Genomic DNA, 11,353 nt, shown 5'->3' on the forward strand with positions numbered 1-11,353 from the left:
CTTTCACAGACTGGAAATTGTTTTGGAGATTTTGTTTCCAAAAGAACTTTGGAAACTACTTAGCAAAAATCTTTTTATTAAAGTGAGACAAGTGATAAAGAACTGAGTCTTTCTAAAATTACAGATTATGAATCACCGGAAAAACTGATGGCGTATGCATATCAAATCTGTGCTTGAAAACATCATATTGCCAGAAGGCTATGACTGGAATGGAGAGTAGAAAAAAGACGCAAAACGTCAATGACGAATGTGTAACAGTGATCAGCTAGATCATGTTTGGCAGAAAAGCAGGCTTGGTAACTATATCTTTGCTTCTCTACTAGACATTACCAACTTTAGATGCTGGAAAAAGATACTTGTGTGATGGTTCCTAGCAGGAGAAAAATCAGAATATCTTAAAAGATACTGACATGTATGTAAGCTGTTTGCGTACAATGGCAACACCTTGTTTTTAAATAATGATGTTGGGTTTGTGACAGTTATCTGATTCTGATAGCTGAGGGCCTGATGACTGTATATAATCGGAGGAAATGAGGGGCACCTGGGTGGCTCAGTTGGTTAAGCTTCTGCCTTCAGCTCAGGTCATGATGAGGTCCTGGTATAGAGCCCTGCATCACATCAGGCTCCCTGCTCAGCAGGGAGTCTGCTTCTCCCTCTCCCTCTGCCCCTCCCCTCTGGTTGTGTGCACTCTCTGTTTCTCTCAAATATATATATAATCTAAGAAAATGGGGAAAAATGTTTGTCCTCAGAGGTCCTATGGATGAGAGCAACAGATTGACCCTGTTGAGTTTTTTGCTCCTTCTCTTCCTCCTCCTCCTCTTCTTCTTTCTCTCCTTCTCCTCCTTATTCTTCTCCTTCTCCTTCCTCTTCCTCTTCCTTCTCCTCACCTCCTCCTCCTCCTTCTATTTATAAAACAAGAGAATTCTCTTTTAGGACCCTCTCCAATATCCCATGGAGTGCATCTTCTTTGAGAAGTCATGACTGCACCAGGGAGCTCTATTGTAGGTATTAGTTGTATTTGTCCCTGTAGGGCAGAAGGAGTATATGAAGTAAAAATAAATAAATAAATAAATAAATAAATAAATAAAAAGGAAAGTAAGTAAGAAAGAAAGAACTAACTATGTGTTTCAGTTTGAAATGTGGACTTTTTCTCATTGAAAGTCGAGTGGTCTTTTATTTTTCTGCATTGAGCAGAGAAAGTGAGTAAATGATTTTGAATGAATGAATAATCACATTCAGACTGGAGCAGATTTACATACAGACAGAATCTAGTATGTATCATACCTAGAAGTGGTATCATGTGTCAAAAAAAAAAATCAATGAAAAGTCTCCATTAAAAAAAATTTTTTTTAATGGGGAGAGAATTGTTTTTTAATGGAGAGAATTGTTTTTCCCTCATGTGTCTGCACGATACCACTACTTCTTAGTAGAAATTACCCTTTCTGAAATAATATTGAGGGAAGCAGCTTGTGGAAGGCTTCATAAGCCATGCCAAAGAGATTACACTTGATGTGTTAGCTCTGGAGAGTAACTGAAGGATTTAGAACATCCAAGAAACTTAATGAGAATGGTTGCATACATGACAGTTGGGGCTGGGAAGTGAGGGTACAGGAGGTAGCATTCTGATGACTTCTCCGGGTGTTGCAGGAGAGAACTGGTCTTAGGGTCAGTTGAAATGGAAAAGAGATGAATATGAGAGGCATTTTGAAAAATTATAAACTCTTTGAGAGCTGGAATTTTGTCTCACTTGTCTCTGTGCCTCCTCCCGCAGTATAAGGGGCTCTCAGTATCCAGTAGGCATATGTCAGTGTAAATTGAACTGCATGACAGAACATAGCAAATGAAGACTACATACAAAGCAATAAAGCTTACAATACCTGTGGTGAAAATTTGAAGTTTGAAAATTCAGTTAAAGTTTGAAAAATGATTCTAAATAGGAAAATGGTGATATCCTTGAGAGAGACGTCTCTCTGGTGATGGTCATAATCAAACACCAATTCCATACTTACTATTATGCCTTTGAGCTGTCCCCAGACCCAATTTCTTGATCCTCCTCTGAGTTCCAGGGACACTCGATTCACTAAACTGTACCATTGCTCTTTTCACATTGTATTACTATTAGTTCCCTCCTATTATAACTTCTTGAAAGTAGGGAACTAATCATGTTGTTTTCTAAAAAATAGTTGTTGAAAAGAAGTACATTCCATAAAATGCACACATTAGTGTACAGCTCAGTTACTTTCTATTTGTGTATACACCCATATAGCCCGTACCTAGATCAAGATGTAAAATAATTAAATCACCCCAGAAAGTTCTCTTATGCTCCATCTCAGCCAAAAGTCAGAAATGTCTCAGCCCCTGCCCGGGTCACCACTATTCTGACCTCTACTGTATAGATGAGTTTTGTCTGTTCCTGAATGTCATACAAATGGAAGCATTCAGTGTGTTTGTTTGAAACAAACAAAAAAGTCACACAAGTGACACATTGCTAATTCATTTGTGTCACTATATTTATTTTTGCTCTTTTTAATTGTTTTTTACTTTTCTGAGGTATGACTATTTCACTTTCCTGTTGATAAAATTTGAGTTGTTTCCAGTTTTGGGCTATTATGAATAAAGCTGATATTACATCTTGTGCATGTCTTTTTGGTGATACATGCACTCATTTCTCTTGGGATATGGACCTGAGGATAAATTTGCAGGGTTATAGGACAATCATATGTTTCACTTTATTAAAAAATGTCTAAAAGTTTTCCAAAATGGTTGCAGTGTTTTACTCTCCCACTCTGTTAATGAGCCCTGCAGTTGGTCCATTTCCTTACTATACGTGATACGGCCCATCATCTAATTTTGATCATTTGGGTGGGTATATAATACAGGTTGAGTTTGTATCTCTCTAGTGAATAATGATGTTGAACACCTACCTATCCATTGGCTTATGTGGCCATTTGGATATCTTTTCTGTAAGTGTCTCTTCAAGTGTTTTGCACATTTTTAAAAATTGGATTGTTTGTCTTGTTAACTAATCACATTACTTTTTTGGATTCCTAGTACTCAGTGTAGTGATAATTAACAAATATTTTTATAGATTTGTTGAATAAGACAATGAGAGAAATAAAATGGCTTTATTTGCAAATTTTTCTCTGTCACTGGCCATAGGAAATGGGTTGTGGAAGTAATTAGCTTCTATGATGCATTTAAATTTGTTGGTTTTTGAAAATATCAAGACATAAATTCTAAACACAGCTGGTGGTATTTGTGATAGAGCACTTGTAATTTTACATTAAATTTTGGTTCATTCATGCATGCATTTAAAGTACTCATCATCATAGTGTCTGGAAGCCCAGAAAGATTTTAGACCAGAATACAAATTGTAACATTACTTTCTGTTCTTTCATCATGTTAACAAGGTAGATTAGATATGATGTCCAAAACGCAGGATTTATTCCATTAGTTACATTTTTTATTTGATTTCTAGGCTATTCCTTAAAGATAAATAAGCTTTAAAAATAGGAAAAAACAATTTAAGTCCAGATTTGAGTTTATGTTTTAATAACTAGTTTTTTTTTATAAAAGTAGAGGCCTCTCAATTTTGAATATATTTAGAAAATATGGTAATACAAAAAGAAAACAATCTCATTTGACCAAATCCAGATTCCCACTCTGAACATCTGACCTTATTTCTGTATTTTATACACATGCCTGTGTGTGTGTGTGCATGTGTCTGTGTGTATAGATATAGACAGATAGATAGATCTACATATATATCTGTGTGATCTATGTAGCTATATGTTTATTTTTATAGTTCCACTCAACTTTCTTTTATGGTAGATCTATGGTAGTTCATTAGCATATTCATAGAAAGAAGAAAGTTGGCTGTTTCAGGTCTTTGGAATCTTTTGCATAGCTTTTGCTTCATGTAGCAAGATTGAAAATAGGTACTTAGTAATCCTTTTCTACCATCTGGGCTTCTTCAGGATGGCACTGTGTCCATCTTTCCTTCTGGCTAGCACCTAACCTGACGCCTTGTGTATGTAGCAGACACTCATCAGGTGTTTGTTAATGGGCCTCAAGAGAGCTGCTGGCTCTAGCAGACATATCCCACAGCGTGGGAGTAGACAAGGCCAAACTCTGTCCATTACTAAGAGTGAGCAGGCTGTCCTATGCAGTCCCACTTAGGTGTAGAAACTTCTGGTTTGCTTCTACGCCTGAGACTTTATAGATCCAGGAACTCGGCAGGATCTTAAAAGATCTCATTTAATTCTGTGCATCCAGGAAGATGAATTGCTCAACTCTAGGACAGCCATGAAGTCTCTTGAAGCTTTTTAAAGATGGAGACTATTGAAAATATTTTACCAAATGCGGTCTCTTCCAAACTTTATTTTACAGGTAAACTTAATCAGTTATTTAGTTATGTTTGAGATAGTGGAAGTTCAACTTTGACTTTCCTAATGTTAAAACAGATAATTATAGGGGTACCTGGGTGGCTCAGTCAGGGGGGCTTCCGGATTTTAGCATCCTGGGGTGGGGCCCCGAAGTCCTTGGGCTCTGCACTCAGTGGGGAATCTGCTTGAGGATTCTCTCTCCCTCTCCTGCTGTCCCTCCCTTCCCTCACTGACGTGTGTGCTCTCTCTCTTTCAAATAGATAAATACATCTTAAAAAAACACAGATAATTATATCCCACATTTAGATGGTAAGAAGGAAATGAGAGCAGGAAACAGTATGTTGAACTTACAAAGTAAAGACGTTTATTCTCTAAATCGTGAATATACAAAGTTGTAGCCTTGTGAGTTAATGTGACATATAGATTTAAAATATGAGAATTAAGTGTGATTTTATAAAATCTCACTTATCAAGAAGTAAACCCAAAGGAAAACACAAGTATAATACAAAGAGTTATCCCTAATTAGGGCACATTTTCCCTTAGACTAACAAATGCTTTGTATTATAATATACCTCCAAATATTCTTTTCTTTTAGGATAAAATAAGTTTATGTGGGTCACTCATGGAAACTTTACATGAATCTACAATGGATTTTTTTTTTAAACTTCAAAAGATTTAATTAATGCAAAATAAAAATGGACCCAAACCCCAAACTTTCCTCTCAGTGAAAGCATGATGCCAGGTGTGTGGAAGGATGCCTCTTCCTATATCCTTGTCTTCTCAGTTTTCAGTTGGTGGGGGACATCTATACAAATCCTTTGATAGGTGAAGATGGCTCTGGAAGTTGAGTGCATAAGCTTTCTTAGTCTAGGAATTTTCTAGGTGCTATCATGTTCAGGCTGCAGGATATTTCTAGCAGTGGTGGTACTGAGCGGCTGACCCCAGACACAGTGTAGCATAAAGAATGCAAATCCTGTGCATCACTACTGGCCCTAGACAGGGTAAAAGGAGTCTTCTTACCCTTTTTCTCGCACGCCTCCTTTCCATTAAGGCCTCACTCCTTAGTAGGAGGAGCTTCTGAGTGTAATCAGAGTGCATCAGTTCTATTTTTGCTTCTATTTTGATTATGGTTAGTAAGTAGGCAAATTTCTTTAGTCAGTACACCCAACATGACACCGAAATCCTGCTATAAATCTAGTTCTTCTTACACCTGAAATATCAACTTGATTGAGACTAAGAAAACCCAAAACCTGGATGAGGTTAATGAATTTATGTTTCTTGAGCAGTCAGTTTTGTATCAGAGTACTTAGTGGGATTAAAATAATTCCATATATATATATATATATATATGTGTGTGTATATATATATATAAACTTATTTCAGGCTAAGAAGTATAGAGCATTGAAATGTAGATTGTGCTCTATGTGACTAAGAAGATGGGATCATTATATGGTTTACTCTTTTAAATGCAGCCCGTTAAAAAATGATAAAATTGATACATTCTACTATTAATCCCTAATGTTCCCTTCCTTATTAGACATCAGGTCTGTTGATCAGTGCTCAGGAGACCTTGTTGGCCCCATGTGTCTTTAAAATTGCCAATTAGCAGTCCTGCCCAGATGCAGCTTGTTACCAGCCACCAAGGAGGGATGTTATTTAAAAACAGGCAACTCGTTTCTCCCGTGATTGGGCTAAAAACATGCAAGAGGGGTATATGAAACAAAGGGAGGCTTTGAAGTTGTTTAAGTCCTTCTACAACTGAAAATCACTGCTGCACACTTTCTGTAGGCTTCAGTACCTCTCTTCTGAGTGTAAGCACCCTGGAGACTGGCAGCGTTGTTTTGCTTCACTCAGTGTAAACTGCTCTGAGACTCTCTGACATCATTAAGTCAAATTTTAGCCCAGACATTTTGTTCAGACCTAAACTCTGAATGACACTTGTTCGGTTGATTAAGAGGGAAGTATAATATCTGGGAACTGCTCTTAATGTGATACAAATGCTGAAGAGTTCACCTTGAACCTGAGATAATTTTATATCTCTCAGCTCTCATTGTTTTATATTCTGGTGTGAAGATTTTATTTTTTTCTCCCTCAGACACACTTTGGCCTGGTTAATAATGCCGTGGGTCTGGGGCACATTTGCTTGAGAAGTATGGTATTCTTTTTTTGTTTGTTTTAAAGATTTTATTTATTTATTTGACAGATCACAAGGAGGCAGAGAGGCAGGTAGGGAAGCAAGCTCCCCGCTGAGCAGAAAGCCTGATGCGGGGCCTGATCCCGGGACCCTGGGATCATGACCTGAGCTGAAGGCAGAGGTTTTAACGCACTGAGCCACCCAGGCACCCCTAGTATGGTATTCTTTTTCTCCTGCTATTTCCTCCCACTTCAACTTCCTACCTTCTACCTTCTGTCCCCAAAGAAGTATTTGCCTTTTCATTTGTAATCTTTCGTAGTTTATTATTTTAATACGAGTCTGAGAATGAACTTATACAAAAAGTTATCATCTAAAGAAAATAATACTGGACCAGATTTATAAAAGATACAGAAATCAAGATAAATCCATTTAAAACAATATTATATCCTTCATGGTGTGGGGTTAAACCCTAACCACTGACCTTAAGTGTAATAGTAGAACTAACAGTATCAAAAAATAGCAGTGTTAATATTTATTGCAATCTTACCTCTCGGCAGACACTGTGTAAGGTATTTTGCATTCATGATCTTCTAAGATAAATTCAACAGTCCCCCATCCCAAATGAAGAAATTGAGGCCCAGAGAAGTTAAGTAATTTGTCTAAGATCACTTAGGTCAAATGGGATCCAGGTAAGACAAAGATTTGGATTGAATCTGTCTGACTCATAGGTGCTGTACCCACACAACGCATTAAAATACCTATGCGAGGCATTGCGTGATGGGGTGTTCAGGTGTGTAGAGGAATGTGAGAAGAGAGAAACTAATCCAAGACTTGAGGGGTCAGAAAAGTTCTGCAGAAAAGGTGACCACTTTTAGAAGTGGTATGTTGGAAATGTGAAGAAAGGAGCCTGGGAGAGCTCTTGAGGGAAGACCCACACCCTTTGCAAATCTGTGCAGGCCATGCCATGTCGAGTCTAGAAGTCCTCAGGGTCTCCATGTTTGCCAATAGCATCAGGCAGCCTACGGACAGAGCGAGAACGGTGTTCCATTCCCTATGCCTCCCATAGGCCTTCTGGGTACAAAATCCAGTGGATTTGGTCTGCATTATACCATTGACAGAACTTTTGAGAAAATGTCAGCATTAGTTTCAATTAGGGGATCTTATACTTTGTCAGAAACTTGATGTTTTACTTATTCTCAAAAAAACTGTCTTATTTTAGTCTTATCAAAGTAGGATGGGCATTATTATCCTCATTTATTAGTGAGAAAAGTAAAGCTCAGAAAGGCTTTATAAGAGTAGGAGCATACCATATTCTTTATTGAATCTTTCTTTTTTCCTTGGCAGTATCATCAGCATATTCTTTTTTTTTTTTTTTTAAGATTTTATTTATTTATTTGACAGAGAGAGATCACAAGTAAGCAGAGAGAGAGAGAGAGAGAGGAGGAAGCAGGCTCCCTGCCAAGCAGAGAGCCCGATGCGGGACTCTATCCCAGGACTCTGGGATCATGACCTGAGCTGAAGGCAGAGGCTTAACCCACTGAGCCACCCAGCATATTCATACGCCTCATCAGCATATTCTTATGTGATTAGATATTCTTTTACACCACGATTTTAAATAGATATGCACATTTCCTCATGGATATGACCTAGTTGCCTTAAGCAGTGCTCTGATGTTAGCCATTTAGATGGATATTCCTCTTTTGCGAGTGGTGTAGGGAAAGGTCTCTCCTATATTGTATATATTGTGGAAGGGACTTTGAATTTGATGATATCTATGAAAATTAAAAACATATGTGTTCCGTGAGCAAATGAGTTTACATTTAGGAAATTGTCTACTAGAAAGAATCACACATATGTAACAGCAGCATTGTTTATATTTGCAGAAACACTGGGAACAATTTATACATTTATAAATTACAGATTTCATAGAACATCATACATTGATATATAGAAATACCCCAGAGCCGTAAAAAGGATCAAATGTGCTCTCATGGAATGCTTTCCAAAATATATTTTGAGTAAAAATGTCAGATTATAAAATAGTCTGAACCCATTTATTCAGTGTGAGTGTAGATTTACTTAATCTAATATGCATAAGCATGTTGGGGGTACTATAAAACAGTACCCAACTTTTTACATGAAAAGTGATCTTTTGCAAGTCTGTTGGGCGGGGGCATGGGTGTGTTGGGCAAGGACCTGGAGATGCTTTGTATTTTAATCATTTCTGGTTTTCCTTAACTTTAATAATATTTAGACGCTTGACCCTTGAACCATCTGGGGTTTAGGAACACTGAGCTCCCACAGAGTTGAAAATCTGTGAATAACCAAAAACTTCACTCATAGTCTATTGTTGACCAGAGCCTTACTGATAACATAAGCAGTCGATTAACAAATTCTGTATGTGATATGTATTGTCCATTGTGTTCTTACAGGAAAGTAAGCTAGACAGAAGAAAATATTATTTGGAAAATTATAAGGAAGAGAAAATACATTTATAGTTCTGTACCACATCAAAACCATCTACATGTAAGTGGACTCATGCAGTTCAAGGACCAACCTGCACTTATTATTATTATTATTATTTTTTTTTGAGTTAAAAAAAAGTTTTCTGTAGGAAGAAATATGCAAGTGTCATAGTTCGATATGGACCCACTCTACTTGGATCCTGACCTGCCAACATGGCCGCCTAAATTCTGGTTGTAGGTCAGATGCTTTGTTTCCCATTCCACTGCCAGCTCTTCTCAGTGGAGCTCTTCTTACTCTGGGATCTTTCTTACCTCCTTTAACCACTCTCCCACCTAACACCGCGAGCAAGCCAAACGGAAGTGCTGACCCCACCCTTTCCATCTGTCTCACAGCCTATGTTTGCCCTTCCAAACAAGGAGTTAGGAGATTTTTCCTTCCACTTAGTTTTGTGAGAGATCAGCCTACTTCCTTCATGCGATGAGTGACATAGCCAGACTGTGCTGCTTTTCAATATGGATCTGTCTGCATTGCACCTGGCAGATATCTCCTGACATTTCTGGTATTTCAGTGGTTCATTTCCAATGTTGATGCATGCTTCGTCCCTATTTTCACATTTCCTTAATTGTTTTGGTCTGGATCAGAAAGAGGAGAGTTATCATAACAATACCACACTGACAATATTTAATGGTTGATATTCATTCTAATTTATTTTGTAAGCATATTTTCCCACTAATCTCTCTATTCATCCTTGGCAGGCAAATAGGCTATCCAAGGACATGAAAACTGCTCTGGAAAACAACATCACTATGGTGTTGAGAAAGTTTGAGCTGGAAGTTTCATTGTGATTCAAGGGAGAGAGAGAGAGCCCCTTTTCTCTGCAGATGTATAATTTATCACTTGAACGTTTCCTAACATTTTCCATTGGATCGGTATTTCTTAAGTCTTAATGTATTGTATTTATTCTCAATGTCTATTTGCTGACAAGATCAATTTTAACCAATGACAAGGAAATTCAGGTCATTTAAAATAGATACTTCAATGTTGGTAGTGGAACTAAAGATGTTTATTTTATAAAGCTAGTTTTATTTCTGAAGCAAATAAGATGTACTTTTTATGTTTGAAAGTCCATTTTTTCTCTTGAATGAATAGTCTTTTGGAGGTACTTATGGCCTAAAAATCTGCTGAAATTATGGATTGAATTTAATTCTTAAGGGGTATTTTTGAATTCTTCAGGACTATATCAAGTTCTTAGATCCAGTTTCAACTACAAAGACTTTTAATGATCACCACTGAAATATTTACCGTTAAATTTAAGTTCAGTTCTTTGTAATGAAATGCCTTAAGCAACATTCAAATTAATAAAAACAATATTTTCCTATAACTTTAAGCTTTTAAGTTTACCGTCCAAAGCAGATAAAATCAAAATAAAGGAAAAAGAGCATTCCCTCACAAACTTATCCTCCAAAATCTCCATCTGCTTTAATTTTTATCTGTTGTCTTTAAGGGTTCATCTATGTATAACAAAAATGTAAAAATTGTACTATAACATAAAAATATTTACTTTTATTATTAATAGAAATTACATTTTATATATCATGACCAAGCTGCAGATCTTTGTAAATATCAGTTTCTTTTCTGGTGTTATGTTTTCCATACCAAGATTTCTTGGATTCTCTCCAAACTGCTTTTCTGGTCTGTTTTCTCACTGAATTTATGTGTCCCATGGCCTTGTCCCTTATGAAATTATTCTCTCATTCATTCCATAAAGTAAAAGGCAAGAGAACTCTGAAATTTTGAATTTGTTGGCTTTTTGAATGACCCAGGAAGGTGGGAGCTTCTCCTTTTCAATAGTATAACTCTAGCTTTACTCAATTTCTATTTTTTAAAAATACCATTTATACTCTTTTAAGCCTAAAATATTTGATACTGGCTGAAATTGAAATTTTTGTGGGCTATCAGAACAGCAGACCGATCTTAGTTAAGAAAAGGAAGAAAGAAAGTAATAGGCTTGTGCCCAGTAGATGCTTAGCTGTAGGACTGGCTAATAATGAGTCCCTAGACCCAGGATGACTTGGTGAAGAGGGTGTTTCACCCTGTCTACTTGGTTACAAGTAACTGTGACCACTAAAGACCCTGTAAAGGAGGAAAACTTTTTTCCTTCCTCTTTCTTAGGTTCTTTGGCTGGCATAATAATTAAACTGACATAAAAAAGCTTAGTGGGAGAAAAATTTAGTTTCATATGTATGGGACTTCACAAAAAATATGAGACTCAAAAAAGGAACTAAAGCAGGCAGCTTGTATACCTTCTAGAAAAAGAAACAATAAATTTGTAAAGAATTGACAAGACAAAGGGGTTTGGATTTGGGGT

The sequence above is a fragment of the Mustela lutreola genome, chromosome 6 (genome assembly GCF_030435805.1).
Source record: "Mustela lutreola isolate mMusLut2 chromosome 6, mMusLut2.pri, whole genome shotgun sequence".
In the NCBI taxonomy this organism is placed as follows: Eukaryota; Metazoa; Chordata; class Mammalia; order Carnivora; family Mustelidae; genus Mustela; species Mustela lutreola.